Source organism: Triticum dicoccoides, chromosome 5A, assembly GCF_002162155.2.
Source record: "Triticum dicoccoides isolate Atlit2015 ecotype Zavitan chromosome 5A, WEW_v2.0, whole genome shotgun sequence".
Taxonomy (NCBI): Eukaryota; Viridiplantae; Streptophyta; class Magnoliopsida; order Poales; family Poaceae; genus Triticum; species Triticum dicoccoides.
In genome coordinates this window covers 338,842,688-338,866,602 of record NC_041388.1, presented here as the reverse complement: position 1 = coordinate 338,866,602, position 23,915 = coordinate 338,842,688, and positions in this window count along the sequence as shown.

Below are 23,915 nucleotides of genomic sequence, written 5' to 3'. Positions count from 1 at the left end.
TTGGCGCACCAGGTAGGGGTGTACTGTAGCTTCCCTTTCGTTGATCCATCGCTCCATCATCTCCATGGTGGACGCTCGTCGTGCCCGAGCTGAGCGCCGGGCTGCCCTCACCGCCCGCGTCGCTCAGACGGCTCCTGTCGGCGGGCCACCTCGTCGTTCTCCGTCTCCTGCCGCCAATGCCGCCACCGGCCCGGCGGGGAACGAGCAGCAAGCATCCTCGCTACACCCATCGGTGCGGCAGGACTGCCGCACCGCCACTCCATCGCTGACCCCGGCCGGTTCTTCGTCCCACACACGTCACGCTCCCATGGACGCGCAGGTCGCGCTCCTCATGGAGAACGAGCTCCTGCGCTACCGCTCGGTCGACGACCTCTACGAGGACTGGCTCGACCGCGTCGCCGAGCTCGTTCGCGCCGCAGGGGGCTCCCCGGCACCGTCTCACTCTCTGCCTCGCCCTCCGCCCGCCACGGGCGACATGCCTCATGGAGCGCCTCCACCACCTCTGCCCCAAGACTGTGCCTTGGCGCCAGGGCGCGCGGCCCCACAGCGCGATCCACCACACCCGGTGCCGGCGCGTGATGAGAGAAGCTGCCAAGAGGTTCCTCGGCCACGAGAAGCCCAGACCATGCGCTACCTGCAGTGGCGGCGCGCGGGCCTCATCAAGACCAAGCTCCACCTCCAAGACGGGCCCCGGCGACCATGGCCGGTTGCCGTGCCTTCACCCCCGAGCTGCATAGCGTCGCCTGGTCGGGCAAGTTCAAGCCGGATCTGCCTCATCGCTACAACGGCACCCTCGACCCCGCGGAGTTCCTGCAGCTCTACGAGCTGAGCATCGAAGCGGATAACAGCAACGAGAAAGTCATGGCGAACTGGTTTCCTATGGCTCTCAAGGATGGTGCCCGCTCCTGGCTCCTGAACCTACCGCAAGGCTCGATCTCCTCCTAGGACGATATGCGCGACCGCTTCGTCGCCAACTTCCAGGGCACCCGCGACCGCCCGCCGGCCGCGGGCGACCTGCGCCGCATCAAGCAACAACCCGGAGAGACCCTCCAGAAGTACATCCAGTGCTTCGACAACACCCGCCTCAAGATCCCCAAGGTGACGGATGAGGCCATCATCTCCGTGTTCTCCGATGGCCTCCGCGACATCAAGATGAAGGAAGAGCTCGCTATCCACGAGGAGCTGTGCACATCTCAGGAGTTGTTCAACCTTGCAACCAAGTGCGCAAGAGCTGAGGAGGGCCGCCTCTCCCTCCTCGAGCTGCCGGCTGCGGGCGCAGAGGAGAAGAAAGCCAAGGCCAAGAACGTGAAGCGCAAGGAAGCAGTTGTGCTCGCAGCGAAGCCCGACACCAAGCGAGGCAAAGATCAGCCCGAGTCATCCAAGAATAGCCGGCCGTTCTGCGCCTTCCACAACCTGAACACCCGAACACCAGTGACTGTCAAGAGCTCAGAGCCATCCGCGAAGAACGCTACGGTCGACGCCCCGAACGCAGCGACCAGGGCTACAGCCAAGGAGGAGGACGCGGTGGCGGACGCTGGGACGACCGTGGCCCGCGCCAGGAGTGGCCCGACCGTCCTCGTGAGTCTTCAACCGTTGTATTTTCCATTATCATAATGTATGGTAAAATCCTCTTCATTCTAAAGTGGTCTTAGTTATCCGATATCTTGTGCTTCTTGGAGTGATCTCATCAGCTGAATCTTCGTGTGGTCAAAAGGGAAAAGTGTATGGTCTCACTAAAATGGAATATTTGAATATGCTCAGAAGATAAGAGAGGAAAAGATCTTTTTGAAAATGAAGTTGCAGAGAAAAATCTTTCCTATGGGCTTGCCAATTTCTAGGGTCACGTCCTACAGTCAACATGTGCTCTGATACCATCTTGTAGTGACCCGACCTCAGACGGTCAAGTCTCTATGCTTAAGTGTCATCCCTGGATCGGTATGCTGACACACACAGTACTCGAGGATTTATAACAGAGGTAAATCACATGTATAAAGTAATGTAAATACTATTACCTCAATCCAAATAGCGAAAGTAACAACAAGGTTGTGGATTCCCATCAACACCAACGGCAAAGTTGAGTGTAGAAATCATAACCCTAACGTATCACTTACTCGTCGTAAGATTCCTGCAACATAAGATGTTGCAGCCACAAAGGGTCAGTACATTGAATGCACTGGAAAATTCACACCAAAGGATAATGATGAATAATGGCTATCACTACATGCATATTTGGCTGGTGGAAAAGCTCTACGGTTATAATGTTTTTGCGAAAAGCCAATTTTTCCCTATTGCAAAGGAATATAATTTATTTATCTACAAAGTTGGTTGAAAATATTGAGAAGGTTCCTCCAACTCAATCCCAAATTAACATCAATAACCCAAAAATTATTTTAAGTAACGTGATGAGATTAATATGATAATCCAAGAACCAGATACTCAAGATGTCCATAACCAGGGACACGGCTAACCATGATTAGTTTGTACACTTTGTAGAGGTTTGCGCACTTTTCCCCACAAGACTCGATCGCCTCCGTTGAATTTCTCGCACTACATGGTGTTTGAGAAACGGATGACCGAGACACAGTCTTTCAGAAACATTAAGTCTCTACTCCGGGCAGACCATAGCAAACCTACAACCCACTACCTGCTGATCTACCTCTTCGAGAGCTTTACGTAACTTACTCAACTATGCTAGAGCCCATAATAGCTTGTGGCTGCACACGGAAGTTTCTAGCATGAATAATCTTATGATCCCTTTGAGCCTGGGTGGCGGTCTATAGGAAGATCACACGGGTACTCCGGGATTTCCAAAAATACAGGCAACACTGGGTACTCCAGGTGCCTCAATCCACCGAGATGTGTATTTAAGTTGCCACCTTAAGTTAAACCATTAATTAACAATCTCACATCTGTCATGGATTTCACTCACCCAAACCACGTCTACGAGCATAGCATAGCAGTATAAGAAATTCGTATAAGTAACTCCCAAGGGTTTGAATGTAACAGGGCAATAGGTTCTACCTCATTAGCTACTTCCCAACCCACATGTTAATGACATCCTAACCATGCAATGTTTGAAGATTGGAACTAATGCATAAAAACTGGGTGATAAAGGGGTATGATCAAAGTGTGAACTTGCCTGTACTGTTGATGAAGATGATTCGCACTCATAACTCTTGATAGTTCTACTCGTCATACTCCGTTCAATCTATCGTGAGCAAGCAGTAGTAACCACACATAAGCAATCACTCAGAAGATCGGGGAGAACGAAGAAGACAGTTCGGAAAACATCAAAACCAAGCAAATAATTCTTGCAACATAAAAATTTCTAAAAGTACCAAAATTATGTGAATTTGGCCTTATCAGAAAGTTTAGGTCAAGAGCTTCGATTTGCAAAAAATATCAACTAAATCGGAGTTACGAAACTCAAGTTATGATCAAACGAAGTTCAAATTCAAATCTGATCTAATTTCAAATTTTAAACTTCCAAAAACATGTTTGAGTTGGATTACTGGATAGAGGATATCGTAACGAAGAAGTGGGCATTGGTTTCATCTAATTTGGATGAACGAGTAAAAGTTATGGTTATTTGAAAAATCAGGGCCAAGTTGTTTTACGAAAGAAAAAATAGCTACGGTTAAGGTCTAACATATAAATATGTAGACTAATTGATAATCTAATTATTCTATCATATTAGTCTAGAAATAATAAACTATGGAAGTATAAGAAGAAAAAAATAAAGAAAGATACCTTTATAAGGCAGAGAAAAGACGACTTTGAAGAGAAGAGACAATTTCCAGAGGTCGCGCCGGAGAGAAGAAATATATTTTTCTTAAATGAATCTAGTCAAACCAAAATATTGATATAACCAGAATCGGATGATTTTTGGAGGCCATTTGGGTCTATATTTATTGATGGAAAAGAGGCTTAGTGGTCAAAGGCTAGGCAATGTGGGACTAAACGTAGAAAAAAATATACGAAACAGAGAAAAAAAAGAGGCGGATGGGCCTAAAGGCCTTCGGTCGGCCCCGCGCGCACGCTGCGGCTGCAGTTTTTCTAAACAAAATTTGGCCTAAAAAATGAAAAGGCTGGCTAGGCCTGGCCCATTAAGAGAGAAAAAACAATGGGGCATCAGAAGCTGCTGTATTGCGCATGTAGGCGATAAATAAATATGGGCCGCACGTACAGTTTTTTTAAATAGAAATAGAAGGAAAACTGAATAAAGAAAAAATAAAGTAAAATTTAATATAGTCATATTATATATCGAAATTTTCAAAAAAAGATTTTCTACAACCTGAACATTTTTCTAATGTCAAATAAAATCCACAAAATTCTGAATAAATTAAACAGTGCTACTGGTGCAATAAAAACTCACTAAAATCATTTTAAAAACACAAAAATGATTTCAAATTAATTTTTCTCCAATTTTGTATTGCAAGGAATCATGTTACCCTATTTTCCATATATTTTATTTTTGGAGAAAAATAATTTGAATAAAATCCAAATAACTCCAAATTGAAAATAATTTCCAATAGGACTTTAAATTTGATCTTTGAAACTCCCAACTCATATTTCATATAATTTGAAGAAGTCATTTTATCTTCTCTCATGAAAGTCATTGAGTTGCATAAAGTTTCAGAATTGGAAATATTTTCCCAAATGAAATTCAAATATTTTCAAACACCCCATTTCCTTTAAATAAATGGAAGAAGTCATGTCATCTTCTCTCCAGGGTTTTGTGTTTGAAAAGGATTTGAATTCATGGAGATCATAAAAGCAAGATGAAAGTTTGGGAAAGTCCTTTTATTCCCTCTCATTTAACTTTCAAAAGTTTCGAATTTCACTCACTTTCAATCAATCAATCACACAACAACCAAACAATCAATCAAATATATCTATTTATTATAACATTCCAAAATTTAGAATTTTGGGATGTTACAAACCTACCACCCTTAAAAGGAATCTCATCCTCAAGATTCGGAGAGGCTAGAAAGAAGTGGGTTAGGTTTGGGGGTCTTCTCAAAATCCATCGATCGTCTTCGGGGTCTGGGGTGCTACCACCCTTAGAATCATTGTTAAGGTCCCATCAATACTCATATACTCCATCCTTATTCTTGACGGGGCCGGTCTTCTCAAATCTTCAGGATAATTCATTATCTGGGCTCTTCCGGTAGTGGCATAACCTTTACCACAATTATTCTGTCCTTTCATCTTGGTAAGTTTCTTCCATGACTGGGTCTTCTTTTAGCTGACGGGTCTAGCGCCAAAACTAAACAACTATCGACATCTCATGGTGGTCATCCATTTATGGTTTCTCCTGCAGGAAATGGGTCTGGGTTGATCCTCACCATATAACCTACGGTTGGCAAAAGCTGCCTTGTACAAGGAAAAAATTGCTATACCATTCTAAGGTTTAAACAAGGTTTAATATCGTCTTCTCTCTATTATAGGCAAGTCACTCAGATTTACCATCCCGTATAGCAAGGCGAATAATAAGAGTAAGTCGGTATGGTGATCAATCCATCCCGCACCCAAATCATTACCTTGTATATGGTTTAGCAAATCTCACATTCTAACACTCGGTCATCCTCACCAGCATTGCAGAATTTCTCTTGTCGACGAACCAAGTTCGGATAAATCCATCGATTCTGCAAGCCAAACAAACATCTATCGTTCCTTCACAACTCTCAGGTTTTGCGTAAACTCCTATAAAATCATCGGTTGATAAAGTCGCAACTCCTTCCAAGGTTTTTCATTCAGCAAGAGGGTGTTTGCCTCTTGGCAGGTCCTGGGGCCTGTAGGTTATGTCCCATCTCATCACTTGAAATCCTTGAACTCATCCTCGGGGCAAATAGTCATTATTCCAACATCCAGCTTCCAGCTTCCTAGCATACTTAAAATCCATCCAATTGTATTGTCTCCCTTCCTTCTATTTGTACAAGACTAAGACGTGATTACTCAAACTCATCATGGAGTTATAATCGTTCCATAATACCAACATCATACCTCCTTTATATCCAATAGTAATTCATCTCTTCATCCTTGTGGGTTATCCCACATACCGAGATATAAACTTATACTTATGGAGTCCATACTCCACTTCGTGGAACATCATTATCCTTTCCAGGGTCAAGCGTCCTTACAGGGGAATATTGGCCATCTCTGCATGGCACTTCTTCAACTGGGAAACATGAAACACATCATGAACTCCTGACAGTCCTTCGGGTGACTCCAACTTGTTGGCCACTTCTCCCATACGCTCCAAAACTCGGTATGGTCCTACAAATCTCGGGGCTAACTTTCCCTTAACTCCAATTTGTTTAACTCCTCGCAGAGGGGACACACGAAGACATGCTCTATCTCCAATTTCATAGACTACCTCCTTGTGTTTTTTAGTCTGCATAACTCTTCTTCCTGGACTGAGCTACCTCCAGTCTATCTCGAATCAACTTAACATTCTCTTCTGACTCCTTGATCACATTTGGTCCAAACAACTGACGGTCTCCAACTTTATCCTACATACTCTTGGGGTATCACACATATCGAGACAAAACTCGTATTCATTTTGTCCGAAATCCACTCGGTGGAGTATCCTTATCTTTTCCAGGGGTCAACGGTTCTTACAGGGTACTCCCACCCATAAAATACACAAATCTTCCATAGACCATATATCTCATATTCTCAAAATGGCCAAAATTCTTCTTCATAGAGTAACAACTCATAAATCCATATCAGTACCAACGATGCTAACTTTATTCATTCTCACATGATCACAATCTCTCACTTTTCCATTACATGTCTCAACTCAACACCTCAATATAAAAGAAAATGTTCTCACTTCTGCTACTCCATTTCTTTTGTTGCAAACTCAACTATCTAGCACAAGTTTCCTTCTCCTTGGGGCATTCTCTGGCAAAGTGCCCTGCTCCATTACAACTAAAACATATTACTTCTGACAAGTATCGAGGTTTCCTTTTTGGGTAACTGTTGAGGTAGTGCCCTGATTCCTTGCACCTGTAATAGGTGATATGGCTCAGGTCCTTCCTAGTATCCAATCTATTTCTCTTCCTGGACTTTTCCGTTCCAATCATGGATTCTATTTCTCATCGGTCATACTCTACTTCCTCCGTCGGGAATTCTACTAGATCCCCATTCATACAATTCTGGGAGATGTGTCCTTCTTCTCCACATGAATAGCAAGACTTAGTGCAGGGTTTACTCGGGTCCTCTTTAGGTGTGTCCTCCACATCTTCCTTCATCACGGGGTCTTCTAAAATTTCCATAAGGGCTCCCTTCTTTACTTCTTTCTTCTATTGTACGATTCTTCGTACCATGGGGTAAATGTGACACTGAGTAGGATAGTGGGTAATCCCTTCACACAAGAAACAAGTAATCTGCCTAGTTGGGCATTCTTCAACTGGGTGACTTCCTTCACAATTAGGGCATTCATCCTTGTGTTCTTTATGGGTGTGTCCTATTTCTCCATAAATCTTGCATGCACAAGGTTTCCTCATATCCTTTCCATAAGGCTTCAACTTCTGGGACATAAGGTGAGGTCTTTGCAGAGTCAAATTTAATTCTCTCCAAGTGGTTACTCCTTGCCATCCATTCATGGTTTGCTATATCCTCCACCAAGTAGCAGCACCTCTTTCAAAGCACTAAAGAGCATGATGGGTCATATCATTTCCAACTATAGGGTTATTCTCCATGTGATCCTCCATGTTCTGAATCCATCGGTCTGTCTCCAATTGACTCATCGGTCTAGAAAATACAAGCTCATCTCCATTCATCTTCTATTGGGTCCAAGGGTTTTGGGGTGAGATGAGAGAGAGGGAGAGGGATGCACACAATACAAAAAATGGTTTTGAAAAGACAGATTTTTATCTGTGCCTGTCAAAAAAACATCAAACAAATGACAGCTCACAAACATCGCATCTAGTGTAGGCATATAACGGGGGTTTGGTCTTCTAGAGGTTAATAAATCTTCAAGGTCGTCTAACTCTTCAAGTCTTGTTCATGCCTCCAATGGCTTCTTCCGATCATGCTTGTCTTTCTCAAATCCTTTTGCCAGATCATTTCTGTTGTCGCAAAGTCTATCATGACGTCCTTCAATATTTCTGGAGTTTCGTTCCAAACTTCTGGGTTTCATCAACCTCGATATGAGCCATGGTCCTACTGTCCTTCAGTTCCTGACAAATCTCCGGTATCTCGAGGTTGTAGCTCCTCCAACTTGGCTACTTTCAGCTTCTGGTTCCTGAGTTCTTCACGAAATGCTTCCTTGGCTAATACGGCTTCCTGTAGCTCCATCTTAAAATTCCTTATGTACTACTCCAGATTCTGGCGATACACCAGCTAAGGTTAAAACTTCATCTTACTGTTAGGTGCTCCATCAGCCTTCTACCATCCAATCCTCCCATGCATAAGCATCCTTAACTCAGCACGGTGATCATAGTATCAGTGGCGATGACATCATGGATAACCGTGTTTCTGCCCTTGTCATTGCCATGAGCTATCTTCCATAGTTGATATCTCCTTCCTTAGGTTTTTCTTGACAAAACTTTGAGGTTTTTAACTCTCCATGCTCGGTCTTTCTCTGATACACCTTGATCTCAGGTATTGACGGCTTCCTTAGTCTGCCAAGTTCCATAAGGGGTGCCTTCCTAGGTCATACAAATCTGGAAAATTCTATAGGGCCTTCAAATTCCCCTAATCTTCGGAGTCTTCAACCGTTGTAGTTTCCATTATCATAATGTATGGTAAAATCCTCTTCATTCTAAAGTGGTCTTAGTTATCCGATATCTTGTGCTTCTTGGAGTGATCTCATCAGCTGAATCTTCGTGTGGTCAAAAGGGAAAAGTGTATGGTCTCACTAAAATGGAATATTTGAATATGCTCAGAAGATAAGAGAGGAAAAGATCTTTTTGAAAATGAAGTTGCAGAGAACAATCTTTCCTATGGGCTTGCCAATTTCTAGGGTCACGTCCTACAGTCAACATGTGCTCTGATACCATCTTGTAGTGACCCGACCTCAGACGGTCAAGTCTCTATGCTTAAGTGTCATCCCTGGATCGGTATGCTGACACACACAGTACTCGAGGATTTATAACAGAGGTAAATCACATGTATAAAGTAATGTAAATACTATTACCTCAATCCAAATAGCGAAAGTAACAACAAGGTTGTGGATTCCCATCAACACCAACGGCAAAGTTGAGTGTAGAAATCGTAACCCTAACGTATCACTTACTCGTCGTAAGATTCCTGTAAAATGAGACGTTGCAGCCATAAAGGGTCAGTACATTGAATGTACTGGCAAATTCACACCAGAGGATAATGATGAATAATGGCTATCACTACATGCATATTTGGCTGGTGGAAAAGCTCTATGGTTATAATGTTTTTGTGAAAAGCCAATTTTTCCCTACTGCAAAGGAATATAATTTATTTGTCTACAAAGTTGGTTGAAAATATTGAGAAGGTTCCTCCAACTCAATCCCAAATTAACATCAATGACCCAACAAATTATTTTCAGTAACATGATGAGATCAATATGTTAATCCAAGAACCAGATACTCAAGATGTCCATAACCGGGGACACGGCTAACCATGATTAGTTTGTACACTCTGCAGAGGTTCGCGCACTTTTCCCCACAAGACTCGATCGCCTCCGTTGAATTTCTCGCACTACATGGTGTTTGAGAAACGGATGACCGAGACACAGTCTTTCAGAAACATTAACTCTCTACTCCGGGCAGACCATACCAAACCTACAACCCACTACCTGCTGATCTACCTCTTCGAGAGCTTTACGTAACTTACTCAACTATGCTAGAGCCCATAATAGCTTGTGGCTGCACACGGAAGTTTCTAGCATGAATAATCTTATGATCCCTTTGAGCCTGGGTGGCGGTCCATAGGAAGATCACGCGGGTACTCCGGGATTTCCAAAAATACAGGCAACATTGGGTACTCCATGTGCCTCAATCCACCCAGATGTGTATTTAAGTTGCCACCTTAAGTTAAACCATTAATTAACAGTCTCACATCTGTCATGGATTTCACTCACCCAAACCACGTCTACGAGCATAGCATAGCAGTATAAGCAATTCGTATAACTAACTCCCAAGGGTTTGAATGTAACAGGGCAATAGGTTCTAGCTCATCAGCTACTTCCCAACCCACATGTTAATGACATCCTAACCATGCAATGTTTGAAGATTGGAACTAATGCATAAAAACTGGGTGATAAAGGGGTATGATCAAAGTGTGAACTTTCCTGTACTGTTGATGAAGATGATTCGCACCCAAAATTATTGATAGTTCTACTCGTCATACTCCGTTCAATCTATCGTGAGCAAGCAGTAGTAACCACACATAAGCAATCACACAGAAGATCGGGAAGAACGAAGAAGACAGTTCGGAAAACATCAAAACCAAGCAAATAACTCTTGCAACATAAAACAATTTCTAACAGTACCAAAATTATGTGAATTTGGCCTTATCAGAAAGTTTAGGTCAAGAGCTTCGATTTGCAAAAAATATCAACTAAATCGAAGTTACGAAACTCAAGTTATGATCAAACGAAGTTCAAATTCAAATCTGATCTAATTTCAAATTTTAAACTTCCACAAACATGTTTGAGTTGGATTACTGGATAGAGGAGATCGTAACGAAGAAGTGGGTGTTGGTTTCATCTAATTTGGATGAACGAGTAAAAAGTTATGGTTATTTGAAAAATCAGGGCCAAGTTGTTTTACGAAAGAAAAAATAACTACGGTTAAGGTCTAACGTATATATACGTAGACTAATTGATAATCTAATTATTCTATCATATTAGTCTAGAAATAATAAACTACGGAAGTATAAGAAGAAAAAAACAAAGAAAGATACCTTTATAAGGCAGAGAAAAGACGACTTTGAAGAGAAGAGAAAATTTCCAGAGGTCGCGCCGGAGAGAAGAAATATATTTTTCTTAAATGAATCTAGTCAAACCAAAATATTGATTTAACCAGAACCGGATGATTTTTGGAGGCTCTATGGGTCTATATTTATTGGTGGAAAAGAGGCTTAGGGGTCAAAGGCTAGGCAATGTGGGACTAAACGTAGACGAAATATATGAAACAGAGAAGAAAAGAGGCGGATGGGCCTAAAGGCCTTCGGACGGCCGCGCGCGCATGCTGCGGCTGCAGTTTTTTTTAAACAAAATTCGGCCTAAAAAAATGAAAAGGCTGGCTAGGCCTGGCCCATTAAGAGAGAAAAAAAACAATAGGGCGTCAGCAGCTTCTATATTGCGCATGTAGGCGATAAATAAATATGGGCCGCACGTACAGTTTTTTTAAATAGAAATAGAAGGAAAACTGAATAAAGAAAAAAATAAAGTAAAATTTAATATAGTCATATTATATATCGAAATTTTCAGAAAAAGATTTTCTACAACCTAATTTTTTTTCTAATGTCAAATAAAATCCACAAAATTTTGAATAAATTAAACAGTGCTACTGGTGCAATAAAAACTCACTAAAATCATTTTAAAAACACCAAAATGATTTCAAATTAATTTTTCTCCAATTTTTTATTGTAGGGAATCATGTTACCCTATTTTCTATATATTTTATTTTTGGAGAAAAGTAATTTGAATAAAATCCAAATAACTCCAAATTGAAAATAATTTCCAATAGGACTTTAAATTTGATCTTTGAAACTCCCAACTCATATTTCATATAATTTGAAGAAGTCATTTTATCTTCTTTCGTGAAAGTCATTGAGTTTCATAAAGTTTCAGAATTGGAAATATTTTCCCAAATGAAATTCAAATATTTTCAAACACCTCATTTCATTTAAATAAATGGAAGAAGTCATGTCATCTTCTCTCCAGGGTTTTGTGTTTGAAAGGATTGAATTCATGGAGATCATAAAAGCAAGATGAAAGTTTGGGAAAGTCCTTTTATTCCCTCTCATTTAACTTTCAAAAGTTTCGAATTTCACTCACTTTGAGTCAATCAATCACACAACAACCAAACAATCAATCAAATATATCTATTTATTATAACATTCCAAAATTTAGAATTTTGGGATGTTACAGCGGAGCACAGGCCCCAGCCTCAGAGCGCATCTTCAAACAGTTTGCTCGTGAAGTGAATGCAGTCCTCCCCAAGCTTGAAGCCACGCGCCCGCTCAGGTGGTCCCAATGTGCCACCACCTTCAACTCGGCAGATCAGCTCAAGTGCGCGGCTACCGCTGGCGCCCTCCCGATGCTGTGCTCCCCAGTCATCAGCAATGTGCAAGTTACCAAGACCCTCATCGACGGCGGCGCAGGGCTCAAGTTCCATATGACCAGCTTCAGCCAACCAAGCCTTTCTCAGGAGTGACCGACGGTTCCACCACGCCGATCGGGCAGGTCCGTCCCCCCCTGTCACCTTCGGGGAATGCAAGAACTACCGCACCGAGCTCATCGACTTCGACATCGCACACATCCGCTTGCCATACAACGCCATCCTCGGGTATCCAGCCCTAGACAAATTCATGGCCGTCACCCACCACGGCTACAACGTCCTCAAGATGTCGGGAAGTGGCGAAATCATCACCGTCCCATGTGAAGAGAGAGATGCAGTGTGCTCCCTCGAGCGCGCCTTCCAAGCTGCAGCAATCGACAACCCCGACAGCAAAAGTGAAGGCCCTCCAGAGGCCATCCCCAAGAAGAAGAAGCTGCGCCGAGCCGGACCTCAGGAGGGTGGCGTCGCGGCTGGAACCTCGTCAGGATCAGCGCCCGCCCCAGGGGCGCCTCCCTCCATCGCATAGGAAAGCGCGCTCGGCGCCCTCCTCAGGCAGGGCTCGGGACTCTCTTCTGGAGGGCCTCAGACCTTTCCAACATCACGAGGGAGGCCCTTGGGCACCACTTGGAGGCGTGCTTCGCGACACGTTTCCCTCAGGATAACACAGGGCAGGGAGCGCCCACCGCTCAGGTGTTCATCACCAAGACCACTCAGGAATTGCAAGACGCAAGGGCCATGCGCGGCGACCGCCGATCACGAGGCGTGACTCCCCATCCAGGCGAGGATGCCGGGCTGCGCGTCTGCATCGACGTTCCAGGGCTCAACAGGGCCGCATCTCAGGAGCTCTTCTAGCCTTCGCGCGTGGGACGCTGCGAGGGTCCACCGCACATCTACGTCCGCATGCCCTTTGGCCTGCCAAGCGTGTCGTCAGCCTATCAGCGCAACATGCAGCATATCCTGGCAGCTCAGGAGGCCAGGCATCATGCCATCTTGGCAGAGATGGAGATGGTCCTCAGGGAACCACCCGAGACCCCAGAGCCTCCCGAGGCTCAGGGCCCCGGTGGCTCATGAGGAGCTACCCCTTTGTTGCACGCCTTTAGCTTCCTCAACTCTCCTTTGTCAACAGAACCAATTGACATTTTCCAAGTTCGTTTAGCTGGGAGCGCCCCTTGGGTTGCATTATTCCCAGGCCGCGTGGGTCCGTCCCTATGGTGTGTATCATTTTCTTATGTTTTTAGCTTACCTTGCTGGGGGCGCCCCTCGGCCTGCATCATCCCCAAGCCGCTCGGGCCTGACCCAGCGGCATGTATCTTTTCGCATTTAACCAAGCTGATTCGCCTTCCATGCTTAATCTGCCCGATTACCACCTGCTCGGTCGTCGCTCCCCACGGGGCCTCCTCGCACTGGCACGGCGCTGGTCCACGGGTCTGTCCCTGCCATGTCGACAAACCTGAGCGGTCGAGCTCTGGCTCGCGGCACGCCCCGCACACGTCACCTCATCAGGCCCTCAGTACCTTCATCTCCTCATGGAGAAACAGCGGCAGGCTGGCAACCATAGCGGCAAAACCATGTTTCTCCTTGTGCAGGCTTGCAGGGATATCATGATGATAGCACCAGGCGGCACCGCGGCTCCCACCTCTTCCAAGTAGTCCGCTTGCATGTTAAAAGGGGGGCTCCCGAGCATCGCGACTTAGGAGCTCTTACTGGCTCTCCAGCCCTCACCCCCTGGCCTTGACCACGGCATCGTGACCTGGCATACCAACGGCGACTGAGCTCGCTCGAGAGCCGGGACCTGAGGACGTAGAGCACGAAGGAAAGCATTGGAAGGGAGGGGACCCGTACGGGCCTCACGTAGTTATGCTACGAATGGTGCGCGCAGGCCTAGCACACCACTCGGAATCGACTCGGAATCAGCAAGATAAGTCTCGCGTTCAAATTGGCTAGTTGTTGGGGCCTAGGTGTTTGCGCTCGCCGCATCCCTGTTGCGGCCATGTCGCCTTCCTTTCTTGCCTTACCATGGCTGCTTGAGCACTAAAGGGGACCTCCTGAGCATCGCGCCTCAAGGGCTCTTACTGGACCTCGGGCCGCTCACCTCCTAGCCTTGACCACGGCATGCGACCTGGCATACTAGCGAAGGTTGTAGCCTACCTGGGGACCGTGACCTGTTAGCGTAGAGCAACAAGCTACCGCGAGGTCGGAAAGGGGAGACCGATCCTTAGCAGGACATGCATGTCGTAGATTTTCATAATAAGGAAGATATACACAAAAAGGCATTACAGATCCTTACACGCCTCCGCGGGGCATTTCTTGATTCCTCGCAGGGAACAAAAGACGAGAACCTAGTAGAATCCTATCTACACCCTCCCGTGAGGGATGCCATCATCAACAGTGGGCCACGGGAGGCCGGTGCCGACCCCATCCAGATCAGCAGTGGCGGCGGCTGGACGCCGTGGCCCTGCTCCGAGCCCAGCAAGAGCTCGGGGGCACGTAGCTGTCGTCGCTCATCTCCGGAGTCTCGTAAAGCTCAGGAGAGTCGCTAGACTCCCAGGGGCTGCTACTGTTGGAGTAGCCACGAGCGGAGCACGCGTCAGCGTGGTGCTCCCCTACAGGGCAACACTCCAGGCGGCGGCCCTCCGCGTCGAAGACCTTGAAGAAGAGCGTGGAGGCGCCGTCGTACTCAAAGTGGATCGCAAGGGCGCCCTCCGCATGGAAAACCCGCGCAACCTTGCCCCAGCCGCGGGTCATGAAGATCTTGCCGGCGGGGACCGCTTCGATCTTTGCTCTGGTCGTCGGAGCGTTGCAGTCGGCATGCTGCAGCCAGAGCTCGAGAGGCCCCCTCGACGGCATCGCGTCGGAGAAGAACCGTGGGAAGCGGATCCAAGAGCTTGGGGGCATCGGCGCCCATAGCACAAGCTCGCGCGAGGAATCCGCGGCGTGGATTCCAGGAGCAACGGCACACATCGCTGTTGCGCGGCAACCACGGGCGCGGCGCGGGCGATGCCACTCATCGCTCCGCCCACCTGAGCCCTCAGCTCGGACGTACAAGGGGAGCGGGTACCCTGGAGGAGGCCGCTCGCACCAAGGCCTCGTCACTACCTGCATCGCCGCTTCATCACGACGATGGACTGACCTCTTCTTCGGCGGGAGTAGGCCCGGATCGTCGCGGGGGGCCTTTCCTTTCTCGTCCGCGGAAAACCTTCAGATGGGCGCCATTGTTGCAAGGAGAGGAACAAGGAGGAAAGAAGCAAGCAAGTGAGGATGGAATGGGCGACGGGGGCTCTGCCCCCCTCCCCATGTATAGCAAAATAAGGCCAACCGGCGCCCCCCACGACTACAAGTAATGATGGTTTTCCTTGCATGTCGCAGGGACTTGTCAAGTCGAGCAGTTGTCGAGGCAGCGTGGGGAAGCGGAGACGCCCACGTCCAATCAACCGCCACACGTCGACCGAGGCCGTAGGCTTTTGCGGCCCGCGGCGCTCCGCACTTGACCTTTGGCTTCGCCTCGAAGCCAAGCCCGAGCGCGCCTTGGGCCCGGGGGCTACTGTCGGTGTTTTGGGAATGGGGGTCCCCAGACTTGCCTGCCTGCGGCCCACGGCGTGGCTATGCTAGCAGGCCGTGCGACCCATCTTCATCGACAAGGGATTCAAGACCCTCACGAGGGGCCAAGCCTCGCGGGGCGGACGATGCAAGACCTCCTCCGGAGCGGCCTCTCTGGGCAGGCTCACAAGGAGCGGAGATATCAAGGCAGGGCAAGCCTCGCGAGGCTCACGTGACATGGGCCATGATGATCGACACCAGGCGGGCGCCAGCGCGCGCAACGTCCTTGTTTCCTCTTTGGTGCTAAGGAGGCAGGCACAAGCACGGAGTACCGAGGCATCAAGCAAAGGTTACCATATCGGTGCAACGAGACCAAAGACCAGCCGGACGGTAAGGCGGAGATCACCATGGAGCCAAAGACGGCGTCACCACCAGAACCTTTTGCAGGCGAAGACCACTTTTGTCAGGATAGCTTGTACTAGCTGTCCCCTTTCAAAATCACCCACCATTGTTGGCTCCCTTCCCGCTCAATATTTGGGGAGAGGACCGGGGCCTATATAAGTAGAGCTAGCCACCACAGTAGGGGGCATCGAGTCCTCAGCCACACAAGTTCAACAGGCACAAGAGCACCTCAACCTTAGGAGGTTGTTCTCCCCTTGTACTGTTCATCATCAGCCCAAGAGGCAATCCACCACCACCACACTGGAGTAGGGTATTACACCACAACGGTGGCCCAAAGCAGTATAAATCTCGTGTCTTTCTGTGTTGCGAGTTCGTCGAGTTCGTCCGCGAGATCTTAGCGAGCTAGGGCGTAGATGGGTAGGAGGGAAAGAACTTCGTGCGCACCCCAGAGTTCGAACCTTAAGGGTTTTGCCGGAACCCCAGATCCGATATAAACTACTCACACATCATTGGAGAGGCTATGGTGTTGATGTAGAAGCCCTCTATGATCAATGCCCCCTCCAGCAGGACGCCGGAAAAGGCCCCAAGATGGGATCTCACGGGTACAGAAGGTTGCGGCGGTGGAATTAGGTTTTCATGCTCGCTTCTGGTGGTTTGGGGGTACGTAGGTATATATAGGAGGAAGAAGTAGGTCGGTGGAGCCACGAGGGGCCCATGAGGGTGGAGGGCGCGCCCAGGGGGGTAGGCGCGCCCCCTATCTCGTGGCTTCCCCGTCTGTTGCTTGACGTCCACTCCACGTCCTCTGGATCACGTTTGTTCCGAAAATCACGTTCCCGAAGGTTTCATTCCGTTTGGACTCCGTTTGATATTCTTTTTCTGTGAAACACTGAAATAGGCAAAAACACAGCAATTTGGGCATGGCCTCCGGTTAATAGGTTAGTCCCAAAAAAATATAAAAGTGTATAATAAAGCCCATTAAACATCCAAAACAGAATATAATATAGCATGGAACAATAAAAAATTTGGGATAATTAGATTTATGCCCCTAGTTGTGTCCCACTCGTCTGTTTTACCCCTAATTCCCAAAAGTCACCGGTTCTGTCCAAGTCACTTTGATCCCCTTATGCTTTTGCCCTTTGACCGTTTGACCGTCAGTTTGAAAACTTCATAACTAATTCATACAAAATCAAAAAAAAATGCAAATAAGATACCAAAATGTTCAGAAAAACATCAGCTATATGTCAGTGTCATTTGCATTCATGAAAAAAGTGTTGGAAAGTGCACATCCGAGTTTTAGCTCTTTTGATACCATAATGAATAGTAAACTCTAAAAAAATTCAAAAAAATGCAAAAAAAAATATGGTGGCAAAGAACGACAAGTCTTCTAAGTGCTTGCCAAGTTTCATTAGGGAACGACATTCCTGGAAGTCGTGGCAAAAAATAATCTATTTTGGAGTGTTGATTGTTTTTTTGCCGCGACACCCACGAATGTTATTCCCTGATGAAACTTGGCAGACACTTAAAACATTTGTCATTCTTTGCCACCAAATTATTTTTGAATTTTTTTGAACTTTTTTAGATTTTACTATTCATGGTGGTAGCATAAGAGCTAAAACTCGGATGGGCACTTTACAACACTTTTTTCATGGATGCAAATGACACTGACATATAGGTGATGTTTTTCTGAACATTTTAGTATCTTTTTTGCATTTTTTTTGATTTAGTATGAATTAGTTATGAAGTTTTCAAACTGACGGTCAAACGGTCAAAGGGCAAAAGCATAAGAGGAGCAAAGTGATTTGGACAGAACCGGTGACTTTTGGGAATTAGGGGTAAAACAAACGAGTGGGACACAACTAGGGGCATAAATCTAATTATCCCTAAAAAATTATAGAAACGTTGGAGACGTATCAGCCTCCAGATAGGTCGCACCCTCATCTCAAATCACTTTATTTAGGCGTCAGTTGTCTGAATTTTTATTCTGGGCCAATCGATTCCCAATGGGAAGCAACACCCCTCGAGGCGGCGGAGCTCCTAGGCTGCCGGTTGGCTGGTGTCTAACATAAGGGTGCGGGGCTGCAAGTTCTCCACGGAAGCAGCGCTTAGACGGCTATCTTAGAGTTGCGTGGGTTGAAGGTACTATCACCGCCGGATCTGGATGACGGGGAGTCTTTGTGGATTGGCCCAGGGGCAGCGCAACCACGATAGTGCGGTGGAGTGGGAGCGGGGTTTTGGCCGGGGCCACAGACAATGGAGGCAGGCTGCTCTGCCGTTGGTCGCTGGCTCTTCGGGGAAGATCCTAACAGTGTCAGCCGGGAGGCACAAGACGACCATCAAGCCATCCGGCGTAGATCGGACAGTACCAAAATAAAATAAAATAGTGTGACCCCAATTTAGTCTTCAGTCAACAGACGTGTGACCATTCTCGTACCAAAATCAAAGAGATGTGTCGTTCTTAACATTATGCGTTATCTGCATATTCAGCCACACCGTCTTCCGACTCACCGCAGCTGCTCCAACAAGGGAAGCATACACCAGAAGGGAGCTATAGTCCCCACTCAATAGTTCCCTGCATCGAATGCGCGTGCCCGACATGGACAGCCACAACAACTGCAGGGCCATCGACAAGTCTGCACATGATGCTCACTCCTATGGATGGCGGCCAGATAGGTTGTACCCTCATCTTACTTGTGTGCAACATTTATGGCTTTGTTATTCATCTAAGCAGGAAAATAGATTATCACATTTCACTGTATATTCATGCTGATCTCTTACGGGTCTTGTTCAGGAGTTAACGTTGTTCCATAGTTTAGCTAAGATACTTGTTCTTTAGGTAACACTGTTCCATAGTTTTCATCCATCAGCTAATGTTGTCCCACAGGCTGGTGATTATAGTAGTATACCACTTCTAGTATTACCTATGTTGTTCTTTAATACTTTTGTGTGCCATCTAGTTAATCTCGAGTACAAACGATACATATTCTGTAGCTTTCATCCGTGTTCTCCCTTTAGTTTTTGAGACATGTTGCTACTAGTTAACCCCAGTCCTACTATTTATGTCGTCTCCTACAGGCACTCATTACATAAATCTAACTACTAGTTGTCTTCCATGCATGTCAGATATAATTGCACACACTGATATATCCACAAGAACCTCACGGAGCAATGTAAAGGTCAATAAACTTGATGCTAATGATACCCAATATGATGGAACATGTAAAGGCAGTTCTTCAGAAGTCTTGCAGAAAGATGTTGAATCCTCTTCACCCCACAAGGTCCTTGCTTTAAATTGGCCCGTGATATGGGTACAACATGCATATAATGTCCTGGAGTGTATCTACTCTGTTGCAATGCCATGTGCTTAGCATGCTGATCATGCATGTAAACTTGTCATGCCTTCCTGTTTTTTAGTACCTATTCCATTCATGATAACATGTTTTCAAATTCAAGTACTGTCATTCTACTCTATCGCAATGCCATCTGCTTAATTTGGACATCATGCTTCTGAATATCTTATGCATTGTTATTCATCAGTATGTACTTCGTCTGTCTACCATACCATGTTTTTTACATTGAAGTGTTGTTCTAGTGCTCTGTTGCAATGCCATCTTAGTTTCCCAATCATACACGTGTATGTTGCCTTAGTTTTTTCTGTACGTATTCCGCTAGAATACAATTTTACATTCAACTAGTATTTTTTACTGTGTTTCCTGTCGTATCCCTAGCTCTTACACCATACTCCCTCCGTCCGGATTACATGTTGCCAAAATGGATAAAAAAGGATGTATCTAGAACTTAAATACGCCTAGACCCATCCATTTTTTCCGGATGGAGGGAATACATGTCAATATGTCATGCCTTTCTATTCTTCAGTACCTATTCCATCTCTCTGTTGTATCATGTTTTATAACTGAAGCACCATTCTTCTATACAAGGCATGCAAGGGGAAGACGACTATGTTAGAATCTGAAGGGTTACAAACCAGGTCTTTGCAAAAGATCCAAATGCCAGGAGATAATAAACCAACTCCAGTTTTTATAGATACTGCTCCAGCACAGAGAACCCAACTCCTACTGATAATAAGCAGATTCCAGTGGCGAAAGAACTAGTCCGCTCCAGTCCAGAAAAATATGTCAACTCCATTGTAAGAAGCGTGTGCATATCCTTGCATCATGAAATTTTATAGCATGTTGATCATATTTTCTACAAGTTTCTTACCCATCTCTCTTTTAGAAAATAAGCTTAACAGATAGAAGAATTTCTGCCACTGGTATCGTCTGTGAGGAAAGATCCTTGCAGGAATTCTTTGTGCTCCAATGCAGATGTAAGTACCTGTTGTATATCACTATATTTTTACATCAGCATGTATTTTATTAATCGGCGTGAATCCAACTTTTATCTGATCTAAATTTAGTTGTAGCAAAATGTACGATTAAAGGCCACAATGTTGATTTTTGTAAGGAAAACTGCCTAGTAGTTTTGCATCCTGAGTTGCATGAGTCTACTATCTCATATTAGTGGGTTTGATTACTTTGGTTCTGCAATGGGTCTTTAGTGTTTTTTTACTATGTTATCATGTCGTATCCCTAGCTCTTACATCATACTCCCTCCGTCCGGATTACATGTCGCAGAAATGGATAAAACTGGATGTATCTAGAACTGAAATACGCCTAGACCCATCTATTTATTTCCGGATGGAGGGAATACATGTCAATATGTCATGCCTTTCTATTCTTCAGTGCCTATTCCATCTCTGCTATATCATGTTTCATAATTGAAGCACCATTCTTCTATATAAGGCATGCAAGGGGAAGACGACTATGTTAGAATCTGAAGGGTTACAAACCAGGTCTTTGCAAAAGATCCAACCATGAGGAGATAATAAACCAACTCCATTTTTCATAGATACTGCTCCAGCATAGAGAAACCCAACTCCCACTAAGAATAAGAAGATTCTAGTGGCTAAAGAACTAGTCCGCTCCAGTCCAGCAAAAGAATGTCAACTCCATTCTAAGAAGCGTGTGCATATGCTCGCATCATGAAATTTTATAGCATTCTGATCATATTTTCTACATGTTTCTTACCCATCTCTCTTTTAGAAAATAAGGTTAAATGATAGAAGACTTCTTTCATTGGGATTGTATTCGAGGAAAATATCTTGCAGGAATTCTCTGTGCTCTAGTGTTGATATAAGTACCTGTTGTATATCACTATATTTTTACATCAGCATGTATTTTGTTAATCGGCGGGAATCCAACCTTTATCTGATCTAAAATTAGTTGTAGCAAAATGTTAAAGGCGCCAATGTTGATTTTTGTAAGGAAAAATGCCTTGTAGTTTTGCATACTGAGCTGCATTAGTGTACTATCTCATATCACGCACATTACTGAATTGTAGTGCTGCTCTGGTTGCCCATTCATTCATTATGTCAATGTTGCTTTCGTATTATCTTACCTGGCTGATGATAGCTATGCCATATTGTGCTAATTTGGTGTTGGCTAGTTGCCCAAATGTTCATTGTGCCAATGTTGCTTTCCTATTATCTAACTTGGCCAATGATAGCACTGCTAGTGTCTTAATTTGGTGCAGGCTGCTGAAGATAAGAAGACAAACTCTGAAAACAGCAAGGCAACCCCATTGTTTCTTTCCAATAAATCTAGGCCAGGTAATATGGCAATAACTCATGATTAATTTGTTTTGTTCCCCTCCTAATTTATGTTATGATGCAGTGGTCGAGACACTCTCCACTATCAATAATACAAGCCTGCCAAAATCGCCATCTGAATCTGTTCAGTATCCTCTGTCTCGAATGCAACAGAAAAATGTATGTTTGTGAACCAATTAATGGCTGAAGGAATGATGGAAATGGTGGAGGAATCAAAGGTGCGGAGTCGTCCGACGCAACAACTGATCAATGTTTCCAGAGACAGTGTAGCAAAGCAGCAAGAACTTTCCCACATGCTTATGGGCGTCATCCATGTTGAGGATGCAGATTATGACGTTGTAGATCATTAGGTTCTGTTCATTTATTTGCAATGGCATCAATCTTTGATTGCCTAGTGGATGTAATTTCCTGTAATATATGCTGGATGTGCAACGTTTTTCCCTGTATGCCGTACCTTTGCTTGATCAGTTCTGGTCCTGTGCATAATTGCTCGTCGTAATGGGCTCAAATTATCTAATTTGGCCTAAAGACATGTACGAACTTTAGTGGGCCTATTAAGTTAATGGGCCGTTACCAGGTGAAAAGTTAATGGTTGGCCCTCTTAACTCCTGGGTTGTAACAGGCCGACATCAAAGTGGGCAACAGGTGGGCCCAATTGATCTCACGGGCCGTTAACATGCCGTTACTAAGTTCGGGCTACATATGGGCCAACTATATTGTGGGCCTTTAGCAGGCCGAAAGAGACAGCGGGCTTGTACTGGACCATGAAGAGCATGGGCCGCTAAGAGGCCGAAAGTCAGGTCGTATTGTAAATGGCCCAACTGTGATGTGGGCCTTTAGCAGGCCGAAAGTGAAACCGGGCTGGTATTGGACCATGAAGGGCATGGGCCGTTAAAAGGCCAAAACTCAGGTCCGACTACAAATGGCCCAACTCATTTATGGTCCGTTAACAGGCTGAAAGGCACACAGGGCCGGGAATTGGCCCAACACTTAAATGGGCCGCTAAAAGGCCAAAACTCAGGTCAAACTACAAATGGCCCAACAGATATATGGGCCATCAACAGGCTGAAAGACACACCGGGCCGGAAATTGGCCCAACACTTAATTGGGTTGCATAAAGGCCGAAACTCAGGTCCGATTACAAATGGCCCAACTGAGGCTGAAAGACACACCGAGCCGGAAATTAGCCCAACATTTAAATGGGTCGCTAAAAGGCCAAAAGATGTACATTGTGAAAATTGGCCCATCCATTGAATGGACCGTTAACAGGCCGAAATCTCATCGGGCCGATATTGAGCCCAACTATATAGTGGGCTGTTAACGGGCTTGAACTGACGATGGGCTGCAATGGTGTCATATCTTTAATGGGCCATTGACGGGCCGAATTGGATATCTCGTATGGGCCGTGGGCTTAAATGGACCTGACACAAGTAGGCCTTATATGGGACGGCCTGCTAATTTTTATTGGGCCGGCCTTTTTCACCAGAATGGGCCACTGTTGGGCCGTGCCACGTGTCGACCTATCATAGGCACCTCATGTTCAATGAGTGGATGACATCTGTCCCAACGGTGAGGCAACACGTGTTAACTACGGCCAATGATGATTTTACACATGGAAAATCCCCATTGGTCCGGGCTGTTAACGGGTTATCGGATCCAAAACCGGACCCGATAGCTTAACGGCGTTCCGTTACGGTGGATGCCATGTGTCGGTCACCCTTGACGAAAGCACTTTTATGACACGCGATTTATCGTCATGGAAGTGGACACTTCTGTGATGATAATTTTGGTAATGTCATGGAACACTTGTACGACAGCACAGGTATGACTATCTTGATTCTGTCATAAATTTGTCATGGATGTACATGCATGACAGAAAACATGACTTACTGTGACAAACACGTATCATCATGGAAGTGTATTTTTTGTAGTGTAGCTAGCTACAAAGAGAAGAGGATCGTGAAGGTGTTAAAGACGAACATAGATAATAATTCATTGTAAAAAAGTGGATACGAATACTTGAAGAAGATAGCATAATG